At 40.8% G+C, this 14,252-nt stretch overlaps 1 protein-coding gene and 1 long non-coding RNA gene across 2 annotated transcripts in view; both read right to left on the bottom strand.

Moving 5' to 3' along the window:
• The window catches only part of LOC115590542 (uncharacterized), a 518,602-nt gene that overhangs the window by 367,798 nt on the left and 136,552 nt on the right, over window positions 1-14,252 (bottom strand). The window lies entirely within an intron of this gene.
• LOC115590582 (uncharacterized) lies at window positions 12,761-13,297 on the bottom strand. The gene is made up of 3 exons (XR_003985785.1): window positions 13,181-13,297; window positions 12,995-13,090; window positions 12,761-12,890 (listed from the first exon to the last, which is right to left on the bottom strand). It is a non-coding gene; the product is annotated as an uncharacterized LOC115590582 (long non-coding RNA).

Below are 14,252 nucleotides of genomic sequence, written 5' to 3'. Positions count from 1 at the left end.
CAAGATATTGAGGGCATGAGATATCCTACCAGTTGGCAATTATTTTTTTCTTCTCTTATCCTTAAAAAACTAATAGTGCAAAACTGGAAGAATAAGGAAGCACCCTCAATAGAAAATTGGAAGGCCTTGATGAAGTACTACCTGTGTATTGAAAGATCAATGTCTGTATAACCAATTATTATTATGGAAGAAAGCATCAAACGTAAAAAATGTAACTCTGAATTTGATGGAATTTTGATGAAACTCTGATGTTGCTTTGATGTACTTCCTGGTACTTAACTATGATGACCCACAGAAATTAATCAAATAAAATTATTAAAAAAAAAAATAATAATGTGTTCGTCATCAACTTATATTTGCTACAGATGAAAACAGCAGTTTCAAACCTGTGATGCATCTCTGGAGCTTTCAGGACACTGTTGAGGGAATGTGAGGCCCCCTGATTGTTTGGGTCATGATGAAGTCTCTGTGTCTGAGTCACTTAAAAGACAGAAAAACACAGTGTCATTACACCGTCACCAGCCATTTATAATGAATCACATATATTAATATGTAGCATATATTGCCAAACCACTTTCATATTCCATATGGGGGCGGCAATAGCTCAGTCCATAGGGACTTGGCTTGGGGACTTGAAGGTCGCCGGTTCAAGTCCCACCCGGAGTGCTTGTTCACATCCTGGGCATTGCCGAGGTGCCCCTGAGCAAGGCACCGACCCCTAACACTGCTCATTGGGCGCCGTAGCATGTGTGGCTGCCCCTTCGCTCATCTCCTCTACACTGCATGTGTGTGTTTGTGTGTGCGCACCTGTGTGTAATGTGAGTGGAAAAAGGAATTTCCCAATTTGGGATTATAATAGTATATCAAAAAAAAAAAAATTATCATATTAACTCATCCTTTTTATCTGAGAACAAAATCATGCTCCATGCATTGTGTCCTTTATGCAGCAGATGCAGGTGCAGATGATCAACAAAAGTGAATTATTGTCACTATTGAACAACATTTCTGAGCAAAACCAAAATCTTATTGAATCAAACTTTGTTTTTAATAATTCAACCTCTTTTGTCAGTAAAAGCTAGAGTGCTTATTTGTTTTTATTTTATTTTTTCCTCAAAGGTTTAAGGGAAGTTCTTTTTTGTGATTCAATTCTTCCACCCTGTCTTTCAGGCTGCTGCCTCCATTCATGCATAGATTTCATCAACAATACATATTATTTCATCCTGTGTTCCACAGATATTTTTCACCTTTATGTAATGACTCGTTTGTCTGACTGGTTATCTTTTGCTTCTCATTATTTATTTTTTCGTCATGTCTAAATCATCACTTCTCCATTTATAAAACATTCAATAAGCTCAGTCACATATATTATCTCAGTGTTGAACTTCTTCCACCTCGACCCCTGAAGCTGATTTTAGTTTTGTTTCCGTTTAGTCACATCTTTCCTCACCAACATCACTGCGTCCCATCTGTCTCTTCTCCTAACCATCAGTGTCAATTTTTATGTCTTCTCTTGTGTCTTCCACCGCAGTGCTGTGGTCCTCCACTTTACTGGTTTCATCCTGTCGTTCAGCTGCATCATCTGTCTGACTTGGTGAGGTGGTCACATGGAGCTTCTCAGTGGATTTGAGGGAATAGTCATTTATTTAGTAATTCAATCAGAAAATACACACACACACACACACACACACACACACACACACATATATATATATATATTATACAGGAGTGGAAAGAGTACCAAACAAATCTACTCAAGTAAAAGTACTGTCTGTTACCTTGATGAAATTTTACTTAAAGAGCATATTGCAGGTCCAGTTTTTTACAAAATGCATGTGTAATCTGGTCCAAAATTGGCCTTTTGAAAAGTTTATTGAGGATTTAAAATGTCATTCAATACGTTAGGGGAGATATTTAAGCAAAAAAATGACAGTTTTGAGCAAATCGCCAAAAACCGCTTTTCTTTTTTTTTTTTTTCAACATCGCGTCATATTACGTAACGAGAGGGAGTTGTATGCTAGCAGCTGCCAGAACTCAGTGTGGGAGTAGGTACGTTATCAGTCAGAGCGGTTGTGTTGTAGTGAGTCAGTGTGTTGTCAGTAGTTTTGGATTGCGTTAATTTACTATCAACATGGTAAATTATTGCGTTTGTGGAGGTTGCACAAACTCAAGCCTGTCAGGACACCGAGTCCACCGGTTTCCTAACAGGAAAAAAAACGTGCCTGGGTCCGTTTTGTGCAGCTGAAGAGACGGGAGTTCTCCTCTGCGTCAGCTACGAAAAACGCGGTCGTGTGTGGCGCTCACTTCAAACCGGAGGATTATCATCCAAGCGACCTGTTGGAGTTCAACGTGGGATGCCGAAGCAAGAACCAGGTGCGACTCATCCCCGGTGCGGTGCCTTCGGTTCCCACAGCTTCATCCTGACTGCTGGCGGCAGCGGGAGACACGGTCACGGATCAGGCAGAGACTCAGCTCGGCGTAAACGCGAACTGTGGACTGTAAGTCTGGTTTCTAACATTTGTTAACTATAGGGTTCCATATGTGTCAGCCCTCATCACGGACAGAAATCGACAGGTAAAGATGAACAAGAACAGAGTGTACGCACCCGGAAGAAAAACCGGCATTCCTTTATACAAGTAAAATACATCCATGGTCCCGTCTCTCTGAGACACCTAAACATTTTTTTCGCCCGTATCTTTCCGGTACGCGTCCGGTAACAGGTTGCCTAGCAACCACAGTAAACTATGGCTATCGTCCAACAAAGATAAGGTAATCTCACTTTAAACGGAATAAATAATATGTTATTGTATTTTCTATCAGCTGTGGATTCATGAGGATTATCAAACACGGTTCAGGTTTTAATATGCTAGCTAAATAAAAAAAAGGGGGGCGGGGGAGTGTGGGCTCCATAATAAACCTTCTGTGCCTACTGGGCATTAATAACATTGGGTCAACCAGATTAATAGGTGATAACAACCTCCTGCACCTACTAGTAGGTAGAGTAGGGCCCTACTGGCCCATAATTGTGGGATGATGGTATCAGGATTACGCCTATTCAATGGTATGACAACAGTCAAATCGGGTGGCCTGCTGGAGGGAGGAAGAAGGCTAGCGAGGAGCCTGAGATAAATGCGGGAATGAGTTATCAGCAAACGGGCACGCCACAATTGAGTGTCCCGCAAAATGATTTTGCAGTTTGCAGCGAGTGCTGGTTGGCTGAATCATTTCCTCCGCCGCAACAACTTCACTTGCAGAAGACGCACAACTATTGAATCAAACGCCTGATCCCAAATAAACGCCTCGTCTGTTAAGTGATTGAAACAAATAAATTCCCCGGCTATTATTTGGTAGCCTAATTTACATCCTGGCTGCGCCTAATTACCAAACACACATGGACACCGATTCAAACGTTGATGTAAATGAAACCTCTGATATTACAATCCTTCTAGCTGATGTGACCCAGGCAGACCAAACGCCCAATTTACAGTGTCAGATTAATGTGGACTGAGCAACTAGCAGACCGGTGTGCAAGCAAAATGGAGTGACAGCGGGGACAGCCAATCACTCAAGAAACGGCAGAGCCAATCGAGGAGCTTGTGGGCGGGTCTAAACTCAGGGAAACAGGCTCCGGCTTGAGCGGCCGTTTCCCGCTTGGTCCTAGTGCTTGACGGGTCTCTGTAAAATATAGCGTAACGTGGTTTTTGGGCGGTAAAAACTGCAGGGGACCAAAATGGCATTTTGAAAAATTACAGGGGACATGTCACCTCTGTCCCGCCCCCCCCCCCCCCAAAAAAAAATTACGTCAGTGATTTACTTTTACAGATTTATACTAAAGTCTTCAACTTGTTCTGGATGTATGGGTGGGGGTGGGGGGCATGACCTCAGTATTTCAAAAATCCTGGCTAAGGCCCTGCTCACAAAGGAGTCAAAGTGAAGGCTAAAATCAACCAGGGGAAGGACTGACTGAGGGACTGCAGTGTTGATTTTGTTCAGATGGACAGTAAGTAAGAGCAATGACCTGTTTGGCATGTGCGTGCTGCAGAATATAGGAATGATCTGCCTTCAGAAAGTTGATAAGTTCCACTTTGTGTGCACGGATCGTTTCCTTCGCAGAGCTCTGTAAAAGACAGCAGGTTCTGAAGATGTTACTTTGCTATTGTGGTACAAATACTTGGACTAAAGGACTAACTTACTTTTTTTTTTGTAACTCAAGTTTTTATTGGTTTTTGCTTTGGTGTATGACAGATAAGTGCATCACACACAGAGACATTTCTTGTTATAGTACAAATAGTGTCTTATAAGCAAAAAAAAATATATAACAATAATAATAATAATGAATTGTAAAAATACATACATACATATATAAAATCCAATATCCAATGCACAACGTCAAGATCCACATCAGCTTCAGGGGCAAATCAATACGGAAATAATTTTTAGCCATGCTCATATTACAGGTTTATCAGTCAGCGTGATGCATGTCCAGAAATGATCCCATGCTGGTGCTTTACCCTTTTTAACAATATGTATTCTGTTTAGCATATGTTCATAAGAAGCCGATTTTATCATAGCATTGACCCATTCTTTCAATCCTGGGGTTTTAGGCGTTTTCCAGTGTTTAAGTATTGTCCTAGCAGCCACTGTAATGCCAACCATGATCACAGAAAACTCTCTACCTGATGTGTTGTGTATTTGACTTCTGTCACCTAGTAGACAGAGTCTGGGAGATACTGGTAAGTTTCTTCTAACCCAGTTGCCTAAATATTCCAGAATGATTCTCCAGAAGGGCTGGATAATTGGACATTCCCACATACAATGCTTCTTTCTGACATTTCCAGCACAGATTGTTATTTATTACTCCCATCCTATATAATCTTAAAGGTGTCCAGTAGTATCTGTGTATTATTTTGTATTGGATGAATTTCCCTTTCGCTTTCCTAATGTGTTTTCCTTTGTCAGATAATATTTTCAACCAATCCCCGTCCTCTATTATACATCCCAAGTCTTTCTACCATATCACCTTTAAGTTATTGCAGTCACTGCTTAGAAAATTGTTGGTTGTTCTGTAAAATACAGAAGCTCGATGACACTCCTCAGATAGTGTGAAGTAGTCTGTGATGTGGTTTCCATCTCTGTACTGAATCTTGGAGGTAATACAGCTCCTAATTTGAAGGTATCTCCAAAAATGATCTTTCCCTTTGAGCTTATACTTTCTAATTAGCTCCGAATATGACACAAACACATCATTTTCAAAAAGGTCAGCAATGGTACATATACCACTATCATGCCATTTCTTCCAAAATACTGATGTCTTTCCAATTCTAATCAAAGTGTTATGCCAAAGGGAGGAATCTTATGCATTTTAGTCCAAATTTCTTTGGAGTATGACATAATAGTATTGAGTAAGTCAAGTGAAGACTGAGACAGTCTATCTATAGGCGAAAATGGAGATGCCAACTTATTTTAAATAGCAACCCAATCTAATTTATTATCTTTAGTCCAGTGTTTGGCTATTTTGGCCATCTCGAAGGCAATGTAATATAATCTTAGGTCTGGCAATACAAGTCCTCCTTTAACTCTAGGTGCGCACATTTTACTGAGCTTAATTCTGGGTCTTTTTCCTCCCCATAAGAAGTCTTTAATTATCGTATCATATTGTTTAAACAAGTGGGGAGATATAATAACTGGTACCATCATAAGTATATAGTTGAACTGTGGTGCAATCACCATTTTTATGACATTAACCTTTCCCCATAATCGTGGGCCCAATTTTTCCCCATTTATCCAAATTGTTATTCATTTTTTGTAGTACTGGTTCAAAGTTAAATGCTGGTATTCCTTTGACATCCTGGCTTAGTTTTATTCCCAGATATTTCATCCCATTTGATACCCATTTAAACCCAAAATTTGTCACTGAGTTCGAATGGCATAATCCCGAAATAGGCATGGCCTCTGACTTTGTCTAATTAATCTTGTATCCTGATAATAGAGAATAAGATTTTGTTGTATCCATTAAGTGAGGTATTGAATTCAGTGGGTCTTTTACCAGCATCAAAATAGCATTCGCATACAATAGTAATTTATGCTCCTTCCCACCCAAATCAACCCCCTTAATATTTCCATTCCCTATTATAGCAATAGCCAGAGGTTCCAACATGATGTTGAACAATAATGGGGATAAAGGACAACCCTGACGGGTTCCTCTAGTGAGGTTAAATAGGGGTGATATTAGACCGTTCGTCATCACCGCTGCCTTCGGGCTTTTATATAGTGTTTTTATCCAGCTAATAAATGTTTGTCCAAATCCAAAATGCGATAGGGCCGCAAACAAGAATTCCCACTGAAACCCGGTCGAATGCCTTCTCAGCGTCAAGTGAGAGGGCAACAACCGAATCTTTTTCTGTCCTACTGGACCATATCAAGTGTAAAAGTCGTCTCATATTGTCGGTGGCAGAGGCGTTGCCAGACACTTTTTACCAGGGCACGTGCCCCGGTAAACATGCGCCGTGCCCCCCTGTAAAATTCCAGATGAAATTTCACATTGAGTCTATTTTTCATCACAGACAGTTTATGATCACAGAATGGAGTAGTTGACAGCTCCTTTGACAGGTAAAAGCAGGAGAAGATGCAGGTGGACAGTCAAGTCAGAGTGAGGAAGTGGAGGAGAGAGACAGACGAGAGAGAGGCAAAAGACGGGGGGGCTGTGCCCCTGTAAAGCTGCAGACCTAGCAACCTGGTCGGTAGACGACCTATTTTTCATAAATCCCACTTGATCAGGGTGTATGATGCTTGGTAATGCACTTTCCAGACATAAGGCCAAAATCTTGGTTAAAATTTTGCAATCCACGTTCATTAAGCTCAGCGGACTGTAATTTGCAGGGTCTGCTGCATCCCTGTCTTTTTTAGGTATAACAGATATCAAGGCCTCATAGAATGTTGGAGGGAGAGTTAATGTGAAAGCTTCGTTATATACATCTTTTAATATTGGTGCCAGGACATCTATATATTGCTTATAATACTCTGCTGGAAAACAATCCACGCCAGGCGACTTCCCTGTTTTCATGCTAGAAACAGCCCTCCTGATTTCATTCTCTGTTATCGGGCTGTCCAGCCACTCAATCTGTTCGGTTGACCGATATTTCCTTTGTTGAAGAGACTAATTCATTGCCTTTTTTAATTGCAGGAATCACATTCTGAAAATTTTGCTGCTTTAGTTGTCTAGCCAGTAGCTTGCCTGTTTTCTCTCCTCCTTCATAAAATGTTGTCCCAAGCCTAAATAAAGCATATTCTACTTTTTTATTATAAATATCCTGCAATTGGAACTTAAGCTTACATACATGTTGATACAGTGTTACGCTCGATCTAGGGAGACGAGCCTAACATAAATAACCAACACCCAAACACGGTGTAAGTTCAGTGAAAACCAAACAATTTATTTACAAGACAACAGGTGCAATATGTACAGTGATGAAGCGTGGCTTCAGGGTGAGCCCAGGCCTAAAATAACAAACAGAATCAATCTAACCTCTAGAGCCCGAAATCTATATAAACCCTACAGAAAAGAAAACGAAACAAAAGACAAGTGCTAAACCCAACTCCCTAACCTAATACAAAACAGGAGAAAACAGAATCAAAAGAAAAGGCAGCTCACCCCTACTGCTTCTCTAAACACGGACGCTCTTGCTCTGTTACCCAGAGCACACGCACACTCACAAACACTCCCGCACTCACGCGCACAAACACACTCTAAGTAAGTCACACACGAAATTTCTTAGTACAGTCTGTCAGTGGTGGATGCCTCCGCAATAGCGATCCACCGCGTCGCTTGAGCAGCGTCAGCTTTTAAGTTCCCCGCTCCTGGTGCAGGCCAATCCCTCACTGCCACGCCAGGAATGCGGAGCCAATGACGTGTGGGAGCAACACAATCTTTGGCTGACAGGAGCGCTCCCTATGCATGAAGAAAACAAAAAAGACAGACAGACACACACGCACATATACTACAGACAGATGACGGCGGGAGCCGTAACATACAGTTTATCCGAAAAATGCTTTGTTAATTCCATTTCCTGATCTTTGATCGCTTTTTCCAAATCCGTTATCTTTTTCATATTCTCTTTTTTCTTTTTAGATGAATGTGCTATAATTTCCCCTCTAATATAGACCTTAGATGCCTCCCATTCCATTGCTTCGGTGTCGGTACTGCCAGCATTAATTTCAAAGAAAGATTTAATATCCTCCTTCAACAGGAGATTAAAATTCTCATCTTGTTTCAACAAAGTATTCATTCTCCATCTACCTTTTTTCTCTACATCAGTATTTATATCAATGCCGAGCTCTACTGGAGCATGGTCCGAGAGGGCCATTGCATTCATTTTACACGTCACAACTTGTTTTATAATGGTGTTCGAAATCAAAAACATGTCGATCCTGGAGTAAGATTTTTGGCAGTGTGAAAAGAAAGTGTATTCCCTTCCAGTGGGATTTATCAAACGGCATACATCGACCAACCCTACATCCTTGTTTATCATGTGTATTGCGGCTCTATCCTTAGGCATCAGAGCGCCCCTAAATTTGCTTCCATCTAGGCAGGGATCTAAAACTTGGTTAAAGTCTCATGCCAAGATTATCTGACCTTCTATTTCACCCAGCGTCTTATTCACATTATGAACAAAGTGTGGATCACCTTTATTCGGTGCATAAATATTGCACAATATTGTCCTGGAACCATTGATCAGTGCGTGAATACATACCATTCTGCCTTCTTTATCCTTCATCTCCTTAAGCAGAATAAAACTTAATTTTTTGTTTATCAATGTTATTACTCCATTCTGCTTACTAGAGAAGGAGCTATGGAAAACATGTCCAACCCAACTCTGTTTCAATTTCAGTGCCTCTCCTTCTTTAAAGTGCGTTTCCTGGAGGAAAGCTATGTCCGCCTTATTATACTTCAGATCGGTTAACACCTTCCCTCTCTTAACAGGATTCCCACGTCCATTGATATTCCAGCTTATGCACTGAACATGTTGCCTAGCCATGTTTTGCATATGAATAGCAGACTATGCCTGTTAGGACTAAGTTTAGATTAATATTAGTTATTTCCCCCACTAGCGCCTCTTGTGATTGCCCTGTCTCGATTGTGTGATTTGCACCCACATCCGTCACCACCAAATATAGCTTAATACACAGCTTACCTGTAACAGAATAAGCCATGACACTTCTGAAGAAGAAAACACATAGAAAAAACAAGGAAAAGAACCCTAACTTAAAGAAAGCCCACATAATTCTAGGGGCCTCTGGCTTTCCTCCAGCCATATAAACGAACAGAAAAACAACAAACAAAAAACAAAAAGCCTAAGGCTTAGGTCCATGGTGTAACGTACACCCAGCCAGAAGCTCCCTCTCCGGCTTGTTGCTCAGGTAGCACAAAATCAAGCCCACACCCACCTCTTTAAGACATTGTCCACTCTTAGATCTATTTTTCTTTGTATTGTCCAAGTCATTATTTGCTGTGCAGCACTGCTCTTAACAGACATAGCGTTTCAGCTCACCCCTCTGTATTGGAATTAATCCTGATGAACTTCTCTGCATCTTTGGCACTTGTAAAGATTTGGTTCTTCCACGTGAATCGCAGGGACGCTGGATGAGCCAGCGTGTATCTCACATTGAGCCGCTGCAGCGCTCTCTCCACGGTTGTGAAAGTTTTTCTTTTCTCAGCGAGCTCCTGTGTCATATCTGGAAACAGTGAAAGTCAGATGCCTTCCTATTCGATTCCGCGCCTCTCTCTGGCCGCCTTCACTGCTTTATCCCTTGCAGACTGTCTAAGGAATCTAATCAGCACCGGTCTGGGCGGCTGGCCGTCATTAGGCACGGGGGCGAGCGAGCGGTGCGCTCTTTCGACTTCAAATTCACCTTCAACGTCAACTCCGAGCCCCTCGCTCAGCACTCTCCTCACACAGCTCTCCATTGTGCCGTTCGTCCCGTAGGTTTCTTTCAGCCCCACCAGTCGCACATTATTTCTCTTACTGTGATTTTCAAGCATCTGCAAGCGGTTGCACATAGCATCCATCCTTTTTTCATCGCGGTCCCTGTTGTTTATGAGCCCCTTGCGTCCTCCAGGTGGTAGATACGACCCTCTGCCTCTTCCAACTTTTCCTGAATCCCATTCACCGTTATCTTTAACTCAGAGGTTGTTTGTTTGATAGTTAATATATCTGCTGCCACCCCCTGCAGCGTGTTACTCATTTTGGTAATCTCAGCAAACAGGTTATCCAGTATCTACAGTGTTATGGTCACCCTCACCTCGTGGTGGAGATCGAACCACGAGTTTCCGTGTCTTTGTCCGGAGATGGGCTGCCTCAAGTCGACTGCGGCTCGTTGTCGCTAGTGATGTGTTTTCCGTGTAGAGGCTTCGAAGCGTGTGTCAAGTAGTCCAGGAAAATTTTTGTGAAGCGCGTATCGAGGCTTGTGTCGATGACGTTTGTAGAAGCCTCGCGAGCCGGTGTTGCACCACGTGACTGATTCAGGTTTGCGGCTTTGGCGTGTGATTCGAAATATGAGAGGCAACGAAATGCAATGGAGGTCCACTGTCACCTCGAATCCTGCCAAAAAAAAAATAAATAATAATTGGTCTGTGCGCACAGGTAGTTGAGTGGTTAGAGTGCATGTCATAAACGCAGCGGATCCCGGATTGAACCCCGGCCGGAGTACATTTGCTGCATGTCACACACCCTCTCTCTCTCTCTCTCTCCCATTTTTCCAATCTATCCGCTGTCATAAATAATAAAGGTGTCTATGACTTGGAAAAAAAAACACCCGAAGCCCAGCACAGTGGAGAAGTTGTTGTTTTTAAATAAGAATTAATAAAATTTCCTCATTGTATGCTTGACATTTTGTCCCGAGTAACACATTCACATCACAACCCTCTCCCCAATTTGTTTCAACTTCCCCCTCTGTCATCATTCTATCAGAAAACCAGACACTATAATAATGAGTATATTATTTGTTTATTTGCATTATCATTTAAGCACAATTCAATTCAAAGCTTCTCGCACCAAAGCCATGGTGTCATTATAATCACTCTGCCTGTTTTACATTCATTGTCCACTTGATGGCACAGTAGAGCAAATGATGCACCATGAAGCTTCGGCCCATGTGTGAACCAATTGGATGGAAAGCTTCAATGCTTCATGAAGCTTCATCTCGCCATAGTTGTCGCCTTGGCCTTGAAATACTTCGAAGTCGCCATTTGGGTCAAAATGACCTCTCTCAGTGGTTCGGAAGTTCATAGGAATCAAATATCACCAAAAAGACTGGACTTTTATGTAAAAAATGTAATAGTGGTGGGTGAGCAGAGCTCTTTTACTGTGCCGCCATCTTGCTCGACATACCCACGTGACTCCCTAACTTACTTTTTACTTTTTAGATTTATATTATAAATACAGAAAATAATCCATTAAAAAGTTTTGTGACTTTTACTTATAAAATCATATATGAACACTACATGACCTAATCGGATCCATCTTGTGGTCTTTCTGTCACTCGCTTCCAAAACAAATGCATGCACCGCGCGCTAACAAAGATCTTTACAACAGATTGTACCACTTTTATCCAAATAGGCACTTGAATCAACAGAAACTCAAAGTTCCTCGTGGTCCTCAAGATTTTGAATGCATGACTTTTACTTATAACGGAGTATTTCTACACTGCCATATTCATAATTAAATATTATAACCTTGAGTCTTGAATTGTAAACTAACAAACAACTTTTTATTTGATTCCAGTGTCACATTTGATCTGCCGACAGTTTGTTTTGAGATTTTAAGGTCAAAACTCACACTTGGTTCTTTCATCTTCTCATCGCAGTACACCTTGTTGTCTCCAGTACATGATTTTGTGTAGACAATCCTTTTAAAGCTGCTTTCCTGTGGACAAATGTTGTATACATTCCAAATTAGATCAGCAGGCTCACATCACATTAAATACTAAACTAGGACTTTTAGTTTTGGCTGCTTACCTCACTGTAGGTTGTATGATGGGTATCTTTCCATGAGAGTAAGTTTCGATCATTTGTTTCTCCATGATCATACCGGCCATAATGGAGTGCTGTGGAAATTGAACACACACTGAATTATGTACATTTATGGTCCATGTGGATATCATCTGTTAATATTGCACCTAATTCAAATCTTGTGTAATCTATGTTCTTAGCCCTACCCTGTACGTGAGGAGATATACACTCCTGGATCTGATGTAGAATAATTTTGAAGTTATTATTTGCACAGAAAAACAATATGGTGACAACATGTGCTGAACACTTACAGATAAATAAATCCCAAACTGTTATTTATAAAATCAAACAAACATTTTTGTAAACAAACCTGAAAGTCCTTTCCTCTGCAAACAACTAGTGTTTAATCTGTATGGTTCAACAAAAGCAAACCAATGTGAGCAAATGTCATTTTAATGTTGATCTTTCTGTGTGTTTTAAATGTGTAACGTCTTAATGGAACAGATTAAGTTAAATCTTCCTCACCTTGCTGAGATGATCATCATCACACTCATACCAGGTGTTGTCCTCAGACAGGACGGTGGCTGTGTAATGTCCACCTGTTAGACTGCCCATGTGATTCACCATCTCATACAGTTTGTATGTCTTGTCCTACAATGAAGAACACAGTCAGCAACATGATTGACAATTTCAAAAACAATAACAGGAACAACATTCAAATATAAATCAGATATTTGAAAAAATAACTTTTCCTCACCTTCCACTGTAATTCACATGGCACTTCCACACATCAATCTGATTCAAAATGGGACCTGGTGTTGTAGTCAAAGTCAAATCTCTTGAGGAGAAGAATCAAGATCTGAGGAGCTTTCACCATCTCACATCTCTAAATATCACAAAAAACATTAAAAGTATACTTTAATCTCAGTATTTATCAGTATATTATCTTGCCTGCTTACAGTTTGTGTTTTTATTTGAGGTCAAACTCACAGTTGTTGCCTCTTTTTTCCTGTTACATTCACTGCAGTACAACATGTTATCTCCTGTGCATGTTTTCATCTGGAAATTCCTTTCAAAGTTATTTTGCTGTGGAAATACAAATGGTGTGATAAATTCCAAATTAGATCAAATACTCACATCACATTAAAACACTGAACAAGAACTTTGTCTGCTCACCACTTTAAAGGTTGTATCAGGAGTATCTTTCAGTGACAGAGGGAGAGTCCGGAATGATACTATCTTTACATTGATGACGTGGACTTTGGAAAATTTTTTTGTGATTGTCATCTGTCCTCGGAAAACCTAGAAATGTCACTTCACAACACAGGATTCTGATTTGTTCCCCTGTAAAAAACTTTGCAGATTTAATAAGTGCTCACCTCAGAAGTGACTGATCTGATGTAAAATCATCTTCAGACATTCAGCCACATCACGTTGTTCATAAACTGCAAAATGATAAATTATACTAAATCTAATATAGCAATTTCATTGAAGCTTCATGCTATTGTCCATTTTTACCATTTTTAATCCCAAATGTTGCCATGATGTTTTCTGTTCTGCATGTTGTTTCCTTCAGGCCTTCAAAGATTTTTCTCAGCTGAAGATCTGTTTGTTATTGTGAATCCAACCTTGAGGGAAAGACAAGTTTCTCAGTGAGCTGTGAGTATAAACTGCCATAACATGTGCAGCGATGGAATTTTGCAAGCTTGAGTGACCCATATACACCCAAATGATATACATGTTACATTGGGTTTTCTTGACATTTAAATTGATCGTCTTTTACTTCTATATTCTCCAGAAGAAAAAAGCAACACTTTCAAACCTGTCATGTAACTCAGTCGTCGTGAAGAGAACCTGCAGGATACTGTTGAGGTAACATGTGGCTCCCTGATTGTACAGGCCATGATGACGTCTCTGTGGTGGAGTCCCTTGCCGGGAATAAAACACTGTCATCTCTTAAAAAAAAAAAAAAAGAAGACTTTAATGACTGATGATTTTTGTGTAGTGTTGGACTGAGAACCTTCCCCCATTTAAAGACAGATAATTATGTGTCTCTTCAACTCAACTGCATTACATTGTCCTCAGCTTCAGTCCTCAGTGTTTCCCCTCAGCCACACCCTCTCTGTTTCCCAGCCTTCTACATTGTTCTCTCTCTCTGTCCCTGTATTCAGCTACTGCTCTCTTCTCAGAGGCTGGCTGATTTCCTCTCACTCCTCAGACCTGTTGGACCTTAAGCTGTCCACTAGAT

Source organism: Sparus aurata, chromosome 10 (assembly GCF_900880675.1).
Source record: "Sparus aurata chromosome 10, fSpaAur1.1, whole genome shotgun sequence".
Classification (NCBI taxonomy): Eukaryota; Metazoa; Chordata; class Actinopteri; order Spariformes; family Sparidae; genus Sparus; species Sparus aurata.
The sequence above is the reverse complement of the archived record's forward strand: the minus strand, read 5'-3'. Positions and strand labels throughout refer to the sequence as shown.